Raw genomic sequence first — 18,918 nt, forward strand, 5'->3', positions numbered from 1 at the left:
TAAATAAATGTTGTTGTTGTTTAAACTCAGTAGAATATAAGGATTTATAGTAGTCTCTAAATGTCCATCCATCCATCCATTTTCCAACCCGCTGAATCCGAACAGAGGGTCACGGGGGTCTGCTGGAGCCAATCCCAGCCAACACAGGGCACAAGGCAGGAACCAATCCCAGGCAGGGTGCCAACCCACCGCAGGTCTCTAAATGTGTGCATTATATTTTTATGGTCAATGATTTCATCTCCATTTGTGTTGGTGATTACTGGGATTGCATTGCGAACTTCTTTCTTGTGGATTTGTTGAGCTAAAAGCTTATTAGCTTTCTCTCCGTGTTCATAATAATGATGCCTGGATTTATAAATTAGTTGTTCAGTTTATTTAGTTGTCAAGAGGATGAGTTCTGAATGCAGAGCCTGCCTTTTCCTATGTAGAGCCTTGCTTGGAAGCCTGGCATGTTCTTCATCTGCTCTAGTAATTTCATTTTTTAGCTGTACTTTCTTGGTTTCTAATTTATTCCTGTGGGAAAGATGTGAAATAATCCTTCCTTTTAAGAAGGCCTTTAAAGTTTCCCAGAGTGTTCCTGCAGAAACCTCTGAAGATGTATTTGTCTCTAGGAAAAAACTGATTTGTTTGGATATAAATTCAGTAAAGTTCTCGTCTGCTAATAGAAGCAGGTTAAGGCGCCATCTGCGAGGTGAGTGTGTGGGGCATAGTGACTTTAGCTCCAAGATCAGAGGTGCATGGTCAGAAATAAAAATAGCATCGTACTTGCGAAATTTAATCATAGGCAAGAAATTATTATCTATAAAGAAATAATCAGTTCTTGAGTAGCAATGATGTACTGGTGAGTAGAAAAAATATGTTCTTGAGTTTGGGTTTAGAAACCTCCAGGGGTCTGATAAGTTGTGTTCAGTTATAAACTGTGTAATTGTCTTTGCAGTGTTAGATGTCATCCCCCCTGTGACAGGAGTCTTATCTAAGAGTGGATTTAAAACACAATTAAAGTCCCCAGCCATTATAATTTTATGAGTGTTCACATTGGGAATGGATGCAAATACATTTTGCATGAATTCCTTATCATCGACATCCGGTGCATAAACATTTATCAAAATCATTTTACAGTTAAATAAGTTGCCCATGACCATCACATATCTCCCTTCAGGATCAGATACTACATCTGATGCTACAAATGAGACTGTTCTATGTATGAGGATTTCCACACCTCTAGCTTTCTTTGTAAAGCTAGAATGGAACATTTGGCCAGTCCAGTCCTTTTGCAGCCGGAACTGATCCTTGCTTAGTAAGTGGGTCTCCCGTAAAAATACTATTTTAGCATTTAGACCTGTTAGGTGAGAGAATACTTTCTTTCTCTTTAATTCGTGATTCAGGCCTTTAACATTCCAGCTCACAAAGTTAACTGTCCCATCATGGAGACATTGATTCTGAATTTTTGATGTCATTTTATTGTCTTAACTGGAAATGAGACAGTTTTAACCTTAATTTCCTATTTCCCCACGGGTAATTGCCATGCAGCCTATTGTTACGTTGGTAGTTATAATTATAAGGATTAAAAGGATAGATATAGCCTGCTCTCTTTCTCACCCCCATTTTGCTTCCCCACATGAGGCTGGACCCCACTCCACAAAGTCCTGGTCCTCTTACATACCTAGGGACAGAACACGCCCAAAGCAAAACAAGCCCTGTGACGATGCGGGTTCAGCTCTGTGCTCCCATCCGCTGTGCGGGAGTCCTTGAACCCAACACCATCGGTAATGTCACTGATGAGCTAGACAGTGAGGCAATAATAGCAAGGGGATGATGTAAAAAGTGCAAAGTGCTTTTATTTCAATAAATCAAAACAAGTGTTCAAATCAAGTGCAGTGCATTCAAAGTCTTCATTAAATAAATAATCCATAAAAGAAATATGTAGGTTAAAAAAAATGCGAAAAAACAATCCTTTAAAATGAGGTTAAAACGTTGTTCAGGAAGCAGTCTTTTAAAAACAAATACCAAGCCAGGTGCTTCTTTTAAACTCGTCTCACCCGCTTCTCCCGTTAGGGCCCTGCAGCAGGCGAGACGCTCTCTCTGCAGCTGACCTTTTCTCGCCACTACTTCTGCTGCCAGTTGCCGTACCGATCCTTGGCTCCAGTTGGCCCTTCCTGACAGTGACTTGGGACTCCCCAACGATCAAGGCTCCCACGCTGGGGACACCACATCCCAAGTACCGACTCCCGCTGCCTCCCGCGGCCTTAAACGGAGAGTCACTCGTCTCCCAGTCACTTCTGCCCTTCAAACTAAACTCTATGGAGTGACCAAACACCCAGGCTGCCTGCTTAGCTGCCGCGAGCCTGCTCACACTCGCTCGCCCGCGCTTTCTTGCTTGCTTGCTTGCTTGCTCGCTCGCTGCTTCTTCCTGCAACCTCCGTCTTTCTCTTTCTTTCTTCCTCGTTCTCTTTTCTCTACCCTAACCATCTCGGGCTTCTTCATATATAATGGACGTGGCAGCTGTGGCAATCAACAGTTCCCGGGATCAATTACGCTGCGGACCTTCCCTCACCTGTGCACTTAGGTGAGAAATGCCCGCAGCACGAATACTCCCGGAAACCGCTTCAGTCACATTACCGTGCCCCTCGCTACGCTACGAGCTCGGTGATTATTCATTTAAGACAAACTGGCCTTTTCTGGGAGAGCTGTGGACCCACAACACCACATTCCACCCCCCATAAGACTCCAGTTGCATGGGAAGGCTCCACGCCACTGCCAACCCAATGCAACTGGAGCCCAGGTCCACAGCTCGGCCACTCTACACTGCACTAAAACCAATAAAAGCACTAAAACAATTAACCCCACAATAAAACCAACCCAAGCCCCCCTTCATTAAAACAGGACATTAAAAGAATAAGAACTTTAAAAGACAAATAAACACAATCAATAAATAAATGTCCATAAAAAGTTCTGTCCATAAAAATGTCCTTCTCCGGCATGGGTACGTGGGTTCCTCAAAAGTCTGGCACCAATCCCGCTTGCTGCTTTGTCTGCTCTTCTGTCCTCACTGCTAGCTCATCCCACCTCTGCCACCAAATGTGACGATGCGGGTTCAGCTCCGTGCTCCCATCCATTGTGCGGGAGTCCTTGAACTCAACACCGTCGGTAATGTCACCGATGAGCTAGACAGTGAGACAATAATAGCAAGGGGATGATGTAAAAAGTGCAAAGTGCTTTTATTTCAATAAATCAAAACAAGTGTTCAAATCATGTGCAGTGCATTCAAAGTCTTCATTAAATGAATAATCCATAAAAGAAATATGGAGGTTAAAAACAATGCGAAAAAACAATCCTTTAAAACAAGGTTAAAACGTTGTTCAGGAAGCAGTCTTTTAAAAACAAATGCCAAGCCAGGTGCTTCTTTTAAACTAGTGTCTCACCTGCTTCTCCCGTTAGGGCCCTGCAGCAGGCGAGACGCTCTCTCTGCAGCTGACTTTCTCTCGCCACTACTTCTGCTGCCAGTCGCCGTACCGATCCTTGGCTCCGGTCGGCCCCTCCTGACAGTGACTTGGGACTCCTCAACGACCAAGGCTCCCATGCTGGGGACACCACGTCCCAAGTCCTGATTCCCGCTGCCTCCAGCGGCCTTAAGTGGACAGTCACTCGTCTCCCGGTCACTTCCGCCCTTCAAACTAAACTCTACGGAGTGACCACCTCTACTTCTTACCCGGGTGTCGGCCAAACACCCAGGCTGCCTGCTCAGCTGCCGGGAGCCTACTCATGCTCGCTCGCTTGCACCTGCTTGCTTGCTTGCTTGCTCGCTGCTTCCTCCTGCAACCTCCGTCTTTCTCTTTCTTTCTTCCTCGTTCTCTTTTCTCTACCCTAACCGTCTCAGGCTTCTCTATATATAATGGACGTGGCAGCTGTGGCAATCAACAGTTCCCGGGATCAATTACGCTGTGGACCGTCCCTCACCTGTGCACTTAGGTGAGAAACGCCCGCAGCACGAATCCTCCCGGAAACCGCTTCAGCCACACTACCATGCCCCTCGCTACGCCGCAAGCACAGTGATTATTCATTTAAGACAAACTGGCCTTTGCTGGGAGAGCTGTGGACCCACAACACCACAAGCCCCCATGCAGCGGCATTTGAGGATTAGAAAGTAGAAAGTGTAGAGATATCTATTGCCAATATAGCCTAAATACCATAGCATTTCTTGATACACTTCTGCGGAATGATTAGTTGGTGGAAAGCGCCAGAGAGAGGATGTGCAGCATTGTTCATAATGGCACTCAGTTTTTATTTTAATTCTCTCCTCTTCTATTACCTCTTGGGTTCAGGAGTATGTTCTATAACTAATCTTGCCCTTTAAATTAGCTTGTTGATTCGGTGGGCACTCTCCTGAACTGCAATTACCAGCCCAGTACACCAGAGCATAGAAAATTGCACTGGCCATCACAGAGTTGTAGAAGATGTGAAGGGTGTCACTTCCAAGATTAAAGGCACTCAGTCTCCTAAGGAAAAGCAGCCCACTCTGCCCTTTCTTCTGTAGTTCCTTTTTGTTCAGTCCGACATGTCAGTAATGTGGACCCCAAGTACATGTAGGAATGGACCACCTCTACATCCACTTCTTGAACAGTGACCAGACATAGAGGCTCTTTGGTGAGGCAAATGTCAACAACCTGGTCCTTGGTTTGGCTGATGTTAAGTTGCAGACAATTCTTTTTGCCCGAGAAACAAAGTTCTCCATCTGACTCATATACTCAGCCTTATCCCCTTATCAATACACCCCATATGTGCAGAATCATCTGAAAATTTCTTCAAATGATTTGACCTGGTGTTATATTTATGGTCTGAGGTGTACAGAGTAAAGAGTAATAGACTTGAAGTCAGGCATGCTTGGGCCTTGCCTGTACTTGGATGGGAAATCATTTATAAACAGCTTGGGTTGCTGCTGGAAGAGATGTAAGAGATCCTACACATTTGTGTATGGCTCTCAATGCCCCAGTGCAGTGATGGAAACACTGTGCTGTAAATACGGCACTGTATTTTAAATGAGATGTAAAACCAAGCTTTTGACTCTATGTGGTCATTAAAGACCCCTGGGCACCCTTCTTGAAGACAAGGGCATCTCCTGATATCCAGGCTAAATTTCCTATCACGGCCTAGTCATTCTGGCCCCCTAATTATCCCCTGTCTTTAACGGGCTATCTCTCTCACCCCTTCACCACCTAACAGCTAATGTGTGGTGAGCATACTGGTGCAAAAATGGCTGCTGTCATAACATCAAGGTTAATGCTGCACATTGGTGGTGGTTGAAGTGGCTCCCTATTCTCTATTTAATTACTTTGAGTAGTGAGAAAAGTGCTATATAAATGTAAATACATTTTATTATAGACACATGGAAATATAAGTTTCCAAGTAGTGTAGTAGATAGTAAGGCTTCAGGGACCTTCAGAACTTGACTTCATTTCATGTTGGGTTGAAAAGCTTGTTCTCATTGACATTTTTCTAATGGTCTAATTTTGTCTGCGTTGCATTTTGGGTATTGTTCTGGTGGTGTGTCATAACTGGTTGGTTTTATGGTAGTGAATGGCAAATAATTTATTGTATATGTTGAGGAAGATCAATATTTGAATATTAATAATAGTTACTATACAACTTATATACTGTAGATAAACTTCAAGACAAAACTATTCCCTGCTACAGAATACTGCTCTTGACTCATTGTTGTTTCACTAATTAAGTAAATGAGTTCAATTCAGCATAACACGACACAAATGCAAACTCAATAATGTAGCTGAACTTTGATGAAGTGTTTGATTAATTTTAACTTGCTCTGTTATTCTTGCTTCCGATGGTGGTTTGAGTCTTAATTTAATTTAAAGTCTGGCATGGAATATTCTCTCTTCAAGCAAACAACAAATCACATATTGATTATTTATGACTCAGCCATTAGTTTCATGCATAGGTGAGAAAAATATTCAATCAATGTGGAACTCTCTACAAAATGAAAATATTGACACAAATTACTCAAGTACATTTGATTTGTTTGGATTTTTCTCCATTGAATAATGACCTAATTTGTGTTTAACAATAATATAATGTATGATCAACTGTATAAGATGCTGAGGAGATACAAAACTCTTTATCAATGCTCATATATTAATTCTATTAGAAAAAACATAAACAAGTGAATTAATTAAATTGAAAACATTAAATTAGCCCATTTAGTGTCACATAATCTTCTCATTTATTCTGTTAATCGAAGAAACGATAGGCATTGTAAGAAGAGCTGGCACAAAAAAATTAAAAAAATATATATAATATATAATATTATAATATAAATTTATATAATAAATATAAAAATATTCCACACTTTGTATTCTGTCTGAAAACGTTCATATTAATTTGGAACACAAGTTATGCTTTTTGTTGTGTTGTGTTTGATGTGATTGACACAGTGTTCCTTCTTTTCTAGTTAACCTTGCACAAATAAATAAGCTCTGTAAGGAGAATTGAAGTCTGTAGATGGTTTAAGATAGCAGCACTGCAGAATCCAGAATAGTCAACAGTGTAAACATCTCTATTCATATGAAATACAGTAGAATTACCCAAAAGAAGTGCCATAGGCCATTATTGTACTGCTGATGAAGTGTTCTTTGTAGGCTCAGAGTATGCATCAGATTGGTTTGCTACAGTATATATTTACAGAATATAAGGAAATCGATGGTGTGGTGGCTAAGGTGTTTCAACTGTAATAATACAAAGTATAATAAACATCTTTAAAGTATTGTACACTTGGAAGTTACCTTGGAAGAAGCTGTTTGCTAAATAAACACTTATAATAATGAAAGTATATTTTCTAAACTTCATCTCCATTTTAAAGTTAGAGATGGTAAAAACCAAACTCAAGGTTAGAACCAATTCCTCTGACAGATTAGGTTTTTGCAGGTATTCTAATTATTTATGTACCGGTTTAGAGTCACCAATTAATTACAATAAAACATTTATTTATATAGCACATTTTATATATTGAAGGTAGGTAATTCTGCTTTTCACAAAGTACTTGAGACACAATTAACATTAATATTTATAAAGATAAAAGCCAACACTTGTAAAATGCTACTGAACTGAAAATAATAACAAAAAGTAAACACAAAATAAAGCATACAGCATACTAGAAAAGTTGATGAAAAACATTACCATTGACACTTATAAAAACCATTGCTCATGGCTGTGGCTACTGGCTAAGTTGCAACAGAGGAGAAGAAAACAACAACTACAGGAAGGCAAAACCTACAGAAAAAAAAACACTAGAGACTCATGGCCTTCAACAGTCCAGAAATTCAGATTTGTCAACCTAGGCCAGGGGTCTGCAACCTTCACTATGAAAAGAGCCATTTTGCCCCCTCTTCCTCCAAAGAAAAATAGTCTGGAGCCGCAAAACATAACACAGCTGATAAACTTTTAAAAGTTTTAATCTTTTTTAAGATTTTACATGTTACAACCACGGAATGCAACAAACAGAAGTGCAGTGTGCATGTGTAGGGCTACTTTGAAATAAATTAAACTGAACTATGCAGGCCTATTTGGGTCCTTCCTATACCTGTGTAAAATTAAAATAAAAACTAGCCCACTTTAATATAAATAAAACATTTAGCTGTAGCTTAGCAGCTTTAAAAAAGTAAACATTAAATTCCATTTCAGTGTGCTGAATCAACTGAAGCACCTGAACATACAAAAAAACCTACATCAGCTCCGGGTCCGAAATGAATGTGTTTTGTTTTTCTGAAAAATAATAGCTTATTAAATGCTATTGTTGTCACCTGTTTAAAGTGACTTCTGTTTCTGAAGTTCGCTGCTGATCATCTCTATGTCGGGGCTGTACAATGTGACTTTGACCTTCACACAGGACTGCAGGCTCTCATGTGTGAGGCGGGAGCGATATTTGGACTTTATGAAGTTCATGCTTGAGAAAACTTGCTCACTTAAGTATGTTGAGCCAAAGATGGACAGGACTCCAAATGCATATTTTTTCATGTTCATATACGTTTCGGGAATGGCACTCCATGTGTCGAAAACAAATTTGTCGGGTTTGGGGAGGTTTTAAATATCACTCCATTTGTGCTCTTTAGTGAGAGTAGCCTTCTGACGGGTGACTTCTTCAAGATCCGCTGTCAGGCATTTGAACTTGGACACCCATTAATCTTTATCTGCTATGTCGTCCAGTTCAATTTCTAGATCGGGCTTACTCCTGTGAATGCGGATGTGTTCAGCAGGGATGGGTCGATGTCCAGGGGTGTGACAGGGAAGGAGAGAGTGTGTGTTTTTCCTTTCTGAACTCACTGAATCTTTCTCTAAATGCAGCTTGCATTTTCTGAACAATTTCCCGTTTGTTTTTAAAGTCGGAGAATAGATGCTCTGATATTTTTATGAACGATTCTTTCATGTATTCTCCGTCTGTGAACGGCTTACCCCTCCTTACGATCTCTTGAGCTGCCACAAAACTAGCGGCTGTAGTTGACTGTGTAGAAGTGATCCACTTTTTGAAAGTATGTTTGCTCTGTTCAGCTTTCCGTTGCAGTTCTGAAATTGCTCTCTTTCGCTTATCTTCACTTGGGTATTTTTCAGTGAATGCTGAGGGCTTGTTTTGAAAATGTCTTTCAACGTTACATTTTTTGTTGTTTGATAATTTATCGCCACATATTAAGCACACCGGTAAGCCAGCGTCGTTGGCGGTGAAGGCAAATGCTTCTGTCCACGCAGAATTAAACTCTCTAAATTAGATGTTAAAATGTATAACAGTAGTAGTAGTAGTAAATAAACACACATATATATATATAAATACAAGTTAAATTAAGAAATTGCCATTATTCATTTTCATGGTTTTTATTTTTTTGTCAAGGCCAAAGAGAGCCACTGCAAGGAGGCTAAAGAGCCGCATGTGGCTCCAGAGCCGCGGGTTGCCGACCCCTGACCTAGGCCAAATGGCTGGCCAGCATGTGTAAGACAACCCAATATCACACACATGCATGTCAGGGACAGCTTAAAAGCTCTGGTGGTGGGAATTCCTCGCTGATCCACAAGATGGTGCTGTTTACTAACACCTTTTCTCTTCCTCCCTCTACAGACAAGATGATTGACAGCCCTATCACCTCTGACTTCACTTCTGGTGTCCGTCCCCCTCAACTGGCGTCTTCCTGCCTGGCCTGTGCTTAACCGAAGTGTCGCTATCTTGGAGCAGTCGCTTTGAGACTCATGTCTATAAAAACATTTTTTGCCCTTTTTCAATGTGTTTATAACTCATAATTATTTTTAATTTTACAGGGTTTGTCTGCGGGTGCCCTAAACCTTTATAGTTGTCTGTGTTTTTTTGTTACACCATATTTATAAGTCATCCCAGTCATGAAATCATCTTGCGGGGCCAGACGTGATTTTCAAATGAGTGTGTAGTGAATAATGCCAAAATCCTGTGTTGCATAGGCTACACCCCCAGGGGTTGTTCCTAAAACACTCACCCCCAATTCCTCCAGGCCATGCATTTTGAATCCAAACCAGGTTTCAAGGAGACAGCGAAAGATACTGAACAAAAACCAAAAGACCACCGCAGCTACTAGGATTCACATGTTTGAGAAGTGCCTCTGTCTGCTTAGATGTCCTTCTGTCGTTTCAGCTGTTGCATCACTAAATGACATAACAACAGGAAATGAGTAAGCAGAGAGCAAGTGCTTACAATGGGTTACAAAGGAAAAAGTCTGCCTGACTAGGAACTGATCTATTTTCGTCTTTCATAGTAAATTATGGTCATTGATATCTGTATTTTGGAACATATAACAGTGCTAAGGCATTATTAGGAATCTCACAGGTGGCGCAGTGGTAGTGCTGCTGCTTTGCAGTAAGAAGACTGTGGAAGATTGTGGGTTCGCTTCCCGGTTCCTCCCTGAGTGGATAGCGCTTTGAGTACTGAGAAAAGCGCTATATAAATGTAATGAATTATTATTATTATTATTTCACATTTCAGCAAACTACTTTAATTACATAGAACTCTTGATATATATTCCAGGATTACAAATTAGTGGGCCATTAATTTTCCTCTAACACATTTTTTACAGTTGCATTAAAATTATGTAGAATTTATAAACATTGAGCATCTATAAAATCAGGCACGTGCAGAAGATTTGAAATGGGCAAATGCTCAATTCAGGTTAACATGTAAAATCTATTAGATGAGACAGTGAAGAAAATTAATAATGAAATTAAATTGAATGCTGTTTCACCAAAATAATGCACAGTACAGATCTGCCATGTCTATGTTGTCTGTTGATTCATCAAAGGCTAAATATATATGATCTTCTTGACTGACATCATCCATCACCTGATTTTGAATATTCTTTGCCAAAGAATTAACATGATATATATCAGCTGCAGCTGACAGAGGTACCCTTTTCAAAGATTCGATAACATTATTCATTGATTTATCATTAGCAAGTGCCATTAAAATATGTATTACCGTATATTCATCCTTAGCACTTGGAGGAAACCACTTGTGTTTTTATTGAGTTGTGGAATGGTTGAGTATTTTCCTGCCACAATCATAATTTGCTTTAAAGGTCTTAATTTTCCTGTGCCAGGCCTCAGGCTGTGGTATAAAAGATCCACTAAAAGTACCATGCTTCTGAAGATAATGATGCCTCGCATTGTACTCTTTTATGATAGCAACTTCTTCATTGTAGATGAGACAGATCAGCTGAACATTTCTGAAAAACGGTGTTATAAAGACATGCTTTTCAGTTCATTTGTCATTGGAGTGACAATTTTTTGGTATTAATTTTCCTTTCAAGACACTTTAACAGTGATATTTGGCTAGTTAACTATTTCTGAGAGCTAACTTCCTACAACTTCCTGGCTAATCATTAAAAGTTAGATGAGTGGCAGAATCAAAAATTCTGAATTTAAGTGACTGAGCTTGTTCATTCGGAATGATGACGCCACTAGAAGGAATGCAATGGAAAATACAAGCAGAGACCCAAAATTCTCATAAATGTAAAACAAAAAACTTTATTATAAAATGTATACCAATTCCATTTTAGTCACCTTCAAAATACAGTCCTTAAGATTCAGTACAGTTGTCTGAATGCTTCTCACATTCCTGAAAAAATTTCCTGAACTCATCTTTTGCTGCCATGTGTAGATTGTCTGAGTTTTTTGCTGGATTCCTTTGATGGTAAGAAATCTTCATTCCGGTCTCAATTTAAATTTCAAGAACAAAAATAAGTCACAAGAAATAAGATCTAGCAAATATCTGGAGATGTGTGAAGAAATAACCTCGTTGTTTTTGGTCAAAACTCTTTAAATAAAAATGTGCTTGTGACAATGCGGGTTCCGCTTCATGCTCCCATCTCTATTTTGAGAACTCTTGAACCCGACACCGTTGGTAATGTAATGAGCTGGACAGTAAGGACACAACGAAACAAGGGGATGGTGCAAAGTGCAGTTGTGCTTTTATTAAAAACAATCAAACGCCAAAACAGTGTCTAAAGTGCAGTGCAATCAAAATGTCAATAAATAAATAATCCGTTAAAACCAGTGAAATAGTGGAGGTTAAAATCCAATAAATAGATCCTCTAAAAACAGAGGTTAAAACAATGGCTGGAAGCAGTCCTTTTAAAAGCAAGACCCGGTGCCTTCTTTCTACTGGCGGCTCCCCTGCTTCTCCCATCCAGGCTTTGCACCAGGGGAGTCGCCCTACCTGCAGCTGTCCTTTATGTCTGGTTGCCGTCAGACCGAGACAGGTTTCCCAACAGCTAGGGGTTCACTCTCCTAAGCCTTACTGACTCCTGCTGCCTACTGTGGCCTTATGCGGTGAGCCAACCATCTTCCGGGTCACTCCAGCTCTTTGCTCGCTCAGCTGGAGCGACTGCTTCCTTCAGCCCCACAGAGTGTCAGCCAAACACCCTTTCCAGGGGGCTCTCCTTCCAGATGCCTGCAAAACACCAGCAAGTCTGCTCTCGATCGCTCACTCTCTCTATCTCGCACCGGCTCTTTACTTCTCTATCCTTGCCCGTCATTCTCATCCTATCCTCCTATCCTCCATTCACTCCAATCTTTTTTCTTTCTCCCCCTCTGCACTCACGCTCCTACTCTATATAATGAGCATGTGGCTTAGGTGTGGCGATTAGCAGTTCCCGGCATCAATTATGGATGCGGACAATTCCTCACCTGTGCACTTAAGCGAGGAAACGCTCGCATCACGAAGTGCCCAAGAACTGCTCTGGCCGAACTACCACGCCCCCTCTTTAAGCCGTGAGTTTGGCGATTATTTATTTAAAAACTGGCCTTTTCGTCTGAGCCGTGGACCTGCTATACCACAGTCCTGCATGCAGGTACACGGTCGTGGTGGAAAATGCAGTTTTGCATGTGCCATTGCTCTGGACATTTTTTCCCATATATACCTTAGCAGTTCTCTATATTGTCAATGATTAACAGCATTTTCACAGGGAACAAGCTCATTATAAACAAGTCCATCAATATCGAAAAACAAGCTTGTCATTATCCCTGGAAAATCAGCCATGGTGGTTTGGAGAAAAAATATTGCTGAAGTCACCTGCATGAGTATAGAATAAACATCAAAAATAATGCACTTGATCAACTCAGCCTTATGCCACTTGGCAGAATGATTAACTAGACACATAACATCTAGCAATATATATCAGAACATCACCCAATTCTCATGCTATTGATAGATTTTTTGCCCAATATGCTTGATAACAACAACAACAACATTTATTTATATAGCACATTTTCATACGAAAAGTAGCTCAAAGTGCTTTACATAATGAAGAAAAGAAAAATAAAAGACAAAATAAGAAATTAAAATAAGATAACATTAGTTAACATAGAAAAAGAGTAAGGTCTGATGGCTGGGGGGACAGAAAAAACAAAATAAAACTCCAGTCGGCCAGGCCACGAGACCGCCCAGTTCCCTCTGGGCGTTCTACCCAACATAAATTAAATAGTCCTCTTTGTAATTAGGGTTCTCACAGAAGGACTTGATGATAGTCATGCAGACCTCTGGCTTTTAATCCAACACTGTTTGAACATCACGGTGCTTTGAGTAGATGGTGGTGATGATCCCTTGTCTTGCATAGATATAAAGTTAACAGGTTTGAACTGACTTAATGTGTGTGTGTGTGTGATTGGATGAGCACCCAGGAGTAAATGAGGGAGTGTGTTCGTTAATGTGTGTGGGGCTCTGACCCAAAGAGTATGTGCTCTGTGAGAATCTGGACTCGGGTTAAAGCCATTAGTTAACTCCTGGTTTATATACTGTTTATTTTCATTTGCAGGAAACAATAAGGTACTGTTTGAAAGTGTAACCACTTTAAAAAATGAAAATAATCCTGATTTATTTTCTGAAAATTATTTTAATGCCATGTACAACAGGAACTCAATTTTCACATTTGATCCCAACAGGAGAAGCCAAAGGAATCACTCATGGTCACAGAGTAGCAGAGCCAAAATCTCAAGTCAGACCATCTGGTTTAAATTCCTTTTTCAGCCTTTATACACATTACAGTATTTATTCATTACACATGACATTTAAAAAAAGAAAATGAAAAGTGCAAAAAAAAATTCTGTTTAAATTTCTTATTCATGACACTTAAGCAAAGAACACTTTGCACAAAATGTCTCTTTTCCTCTATACTGTACTGTAGATATTTTTATTTTATTCATACCGCATGCACTGCCTAAAATTAATGCACATGTTAAATACAGATTTAAAAACCTTGAATTTTGAACCATGTAAAATGTGGTACAGTCAAGGAAAACCATTAAGGTAGTGACAGTGTGTACCATAGCAGATTTCAGATTTTTTTTTTTTTTTTAAATATGAAAGATCTGAATATTTTGTACTCTTACTAGTTTAACTTTGATATATTTTGTTACTGGTATTCTTTGAAAATGTATGAATTTTCATATTTATTTTTGGAGAAATATGATATCTTGAAAATATTTCAGTTATTCAAAGCACAAAATAAAATGAAAAAGGAGGTTATTAATTGCTGGAGTGATGCTCAGTTTCTTCAGATTGCTATTAGTACTGGAGTTATTGGAGTGTGTTTTATATCTTGAGACATTTCATTGGCAAAGGTGACAGCGACTTAACCTCAAGTCCTTTGCCAGTGAGATAAATGCTCTATCAAACCATTCACCGCTGTCAATTCCCTGCAGAGCTGACAGTGACTCATCATCTCCTCTGTAGTATATCATCTCACCTTTTAAAGAAAAACAGCATATACTGTACAGTATGTGCACAAAACAGACCTCACAATTTTTTAATCCCAGTATTACTTTTTCTGAGTCAGTCACTTAATTTGAAACATTTTTGGCTTAAGGATTACTAAAGTGGTTTACCTTCCTTTTAGCAAATCTAATGACCCACGTTTTTGTTACAACAGATATCCTACGTTGATTATTACAGGTAGCAACTTCATATTCATATAATCACATATATATATATATATATATATATATATATATATATATATATATATAAAAATATAGTGACGCCACCAGGGGGCGTATAGCCACCCTAACCCGGACACACACAGGCAGGACACAGGTTCAACACAACACCATTTATTTACAGCTTAACATGCACAAAACACCAACACCGCAACACATCTATACACAGTCCCTTCTTGCCGCCAGTCCATCTACCTCTACTCCTCAGGCTTTGCCTTCTTCCTCCCGACTCTGGCCATTCAATGGAGTGAGGTGGCTCCTCTTATTCAGGTCCCGGGAGCTTTCCAGGTGGCTCATCAGTATTACCTGGAATCATTCCCAGGTGCACTGGAGGTCCTTTATAGGGCTCTGCGGCTCCCCTTGGCGGCCCCCACAGAACCCAACAGGGCTTCACCAAACTCCACCTCCTGACATGCCCTGCAGGAATCCGTGGTGCCACAGCCACCCAAGGAGGGCTGCTCTCTCGTGACCCAGAGGAGGAAGTGCCTCACTAATTCCCTCTCCCCTGCTCCTTCCACTCTGTTGGAAACAAAGTCTTGCTAATATAAATTCTCTTTAACGGATAAGTTTGGTATTTTTTAAGTCAAAGTTATTTCTTCACAAACATGGTGTATATGCATTTGTCAAACCAAACTGTGTTCTGGAGTTAAGCGTTTTCTATACATTTTTTAAAAATATCTTTCCCACTCTAGCATTTTATAGAGGAGGCTATGAGGCACAGAGCACCCTTCCTACCAATGCAACCCAAGGTCTCTGGAGCTGTGGAACAGAATTGTGGCTCCGTGCTGCCTATTACTCAGTTTTTGTTTTATAGCAAATTTAACTGAACACTTCATCAAAACTGTTTTGCAAAGGATACAAGAGCAGACATTAAAATAACCAGTTGTCAAAATGCAATAGCAGTCAATTCAAATAATAAGTCATTCGCCGTTGAATGATATTAGGGCAAAATTTAGAGCTAATATATATTTCTGCTAATTCACTCCAAAATTTACCTGCATCATTTAAATCACTAAACTACTTTAAAAAATAGACAGTAATTTCTATTCATTTCATAAGATTCATAAAGGCTCAGCAGTTCCCTTGTTCCCCTGATAATTGCATAACCTCATCCTATACAGTATATCTGTAGGAAAAAAGGGCCTGTTGTTTGAATTTTGTGGTTTACAGGGGACAAGAGGAAACATTTGAATAATAAACCTGTAGACCAAACCACTATTGGCTTATACTGTACTACAACTGCAGCCATTAGTTTTCAGCATTTTCCTATGGTACGGCATGCAATGTTTATGCATATGAAGATTTCCCATCTTTGTAAGGTCAACTGGTAATAAAAAACAGGCAAATGCTCTTAGGAACAAGTGTTTCTCAAAATAACTTTCAGCAAAAAGGTCAATTATAGTAATTAAATGAGAAAATGAATATCTTTGCAGTTGTATTTCTTGCTTTTATGCCATAAGTTTAGTATTTTCTGTTAACGCAAAAAGGTCTGAAAATGTAAATGCTGACAGTAGAAGAAAAGCTTTTGGCCAAAAGGAAAGAAATGGGAACAAATCATGTCTCCTTTTTGGAGATAAGCAAGTCATGATTCAAAGCCCTTCAAGTAAAGACTGCCTAATTTGCTTTAGTAAAGAGTAAGAGACTAATGGCTATGTGACACTTCTGAATATGCAGATACTTGGCTATAGGGGCTTTATTATTTGTGAATGTGGCTGTACAGATAACACAATAATTAAACCTAGCAAGCACTATTTTCATCCTACATGTAGCAAATATGGGTGGAACAATGGCTAATACTGCTGTCACATGAATGTTGCATCCTGGGTTTAAATCTGGTCATTGTCCATGTATAGCTTGCATGTCCTCCCTGTTTACACGTGGTTTTTCATCCTGATACCCTGGTTTTCTACTCACATATCCCTAAAGATGAGCATGTTAGGTAACTCTAAATTTGTTCTTTTTGGTCATGTGTGTGAATGGATCTGTGGTGGACTGGTGTCCTGTCCAGGGCTGGTTTTTGCTGAGTACACTTAGTATTATATGTCAAGTCAAGTCAAGTTGGGAAGCATGAACTGGTACAGTGCGTTGCCGCACCCAGTACACAATGAAACAGCTCAGGATCCCAGTTGGCAACACCCCAAGCAGACACGCGGTCCAATCCCACCCTCCGGAAATGACCCTCTATCTGCCGCAGCTAGGTGTTACGTGGGCGAACCCTTGGCCTGCTCCAGCCCCTTGGGTCCCCAACAATGAGGATCTTATGAGCCGGATCACCCTTGGGGAAACGCGCCACATGGCTGTACTGCCGTAACTGACACTCCCTCACAATGCAGGTAATGTGCCACATTTGGAACTCCATGAGCAACCGCTCATTCGACACAAAGTCAAACCAACGGTACCCAAGGATTTTCCGGAGAGACACAGTACCAAAGGAGTCCAGTCTTCATCTCAGGTCACTGGATAGCGTCAATGTCTCACAACCATATAGCAAGACAGGAAGCACCAGGGCTCTAAAGACTTTTTGCATAGATATTGGGAGCGCCACACACCCCTTTCCAGCGACCTCATGACCCCCCATGCTCTGCAAATCCGTCTACTGACTTCATACGAAGAGTCACCAGAGACATGAATGTCACTGCCAAGGTAAGTAAGTGAGTAAGTAAGTAAGTAAGTAAGTAAGACTTGCATATTATATGAATAGGCTATAAATCCACACAACCCTGAATTGAACTGAAATAAGTTGGCCTACAATAATTATGTAAGAAAGTCAATAATTATTCTGAACATGCTTTGCACATTCTTAATGTAGTTGCTGATTTAGTTTTCTTGCTTTAAAAAAAATGTATTTTATGACTGAACCAAAAGTGTGACCATAGTTACCAGTGTGGTGTTCTACACTGCAGTCTTCTGGGGAAGTAACCTGTGCTCAAAAGAACCACAATTTCTGAACAAACTTATCGAAAAAGTCTGCTCCATTACAGAGAAAACCCTGGATACAATGGAAGCTGTTGTGAAAAAGAGAATGATGGCAAAACTGGATACCATCATGGAAAATTCCCTCCATCCCCTTTAGAGTACCTTTACCCACAGGATGATTCCACCATGCTGTGCTAAGAAGGGGGTCTTTTTTGCCCACTGCTATCAGGCAATTAATTGCTTCCACCCAAATAAGTTTATTTTTTATTTATTTATTTACTTATTGATTGATTTGCTGTATTATTTGTCCTGTAATTCGCTATCCTTGTTTTTCATATTACTGCTGCTGCATGAATCTGAATTTCCCCATGGGATTAACAAAGTTTATCTAATCTAATCTAACATGCTTGACATGTCTTTCTGTTCACTTGTCCTGCTGATGGTCATGATGTGTTGAATTAGACAAACCAGCTCACCCTGTCCTTAGCAATAGCCTGCAAGAACCTCCAGGGAATTCTCTGGTCATGCCTCCTGCATGATATGCAACCTCACTACATGTCTAAACTAGCTCAATGGCATCTTTTCAGTCCTGAGAATCAGTGCTTCTACTCCGAGGTCCATATATTTTTTGGAGTTTCTCAATATAATATAGAGTAAACCAAGCATCTCTGTGTCAAAACGTCTTTAAATCTGCTTGAACTTACGATCTTGTTATTTCAGGACCTGGCCAGATCATTTAACATTGATAAGGATTGTGAAGTAGGCTGGTCAATAGACTGAAACATTTGTTTGAAGACTGTTTCCCATTTTACCACCACTGACTTACCGGTATATAAAATTGTTGCAGCTGCACTAATTCATTAATCAATGTCACAATCACCTGTAGATAGATAGATAGATAGATAGATAGATAGATAGATAGATAGATAGATAGATAGATAGATAGATAGATAGATAGATAGATAGATAGATAGATAGATAGATAGATAGATAGATAGATAGATAGATAGATTATTACAAAACTTTTTAAATTCTGGTAAGGCGTGCTGCATGATATACTGTATGTCTTGCTGAAAGACAGGAGTATTAGGCAGCAAAAGAAAATTAGCAGTGTGATAGATAGATAGAACTTTATCTGTTCTCATATACAATACTGTGCAAAAGTTTTAGGCAGGAGTGAAAAAATGCTGTAAACAAAGAATGCTTTCAGAACTATAAAAAATGATTGTTTATTGTTATCAGTTTACAAAATGCAAAGTGAGTGAACAAAAGAAAAATCTAAATCAAATCAATATTTGGTGTTACTACCTTTTGCCTTCAAACCAGCATCAATTCTTATAGGTACACTTGCACAAAGTCAGGGATTTTGTAGGATTCTAGTCAGGTGTCTGATCAACCAATTCTACCAAACAGGTGCTAATGATCATCAATGTCACACGTAGGTTAAAACACAGTCATTAACTGAAACAGAAACAGCTGTGTAGGAGGCTT

This window comes from Erpetoichthys calabaricus, chromosome 4 (assembly GCF_900747795.2).
Source record: "Erpetoichthys calabaricus chromosome 4, fErpCal1.3, whole genome shotgun sequence".
In the NCBI taxonomy this organism is placed as follows: Eukaryota; Metazoa; Chordata; class Cladistia; order Polypteriformes; family Polypteridae; genus Erpetoichthys; species Erpetoichthys calabaricus.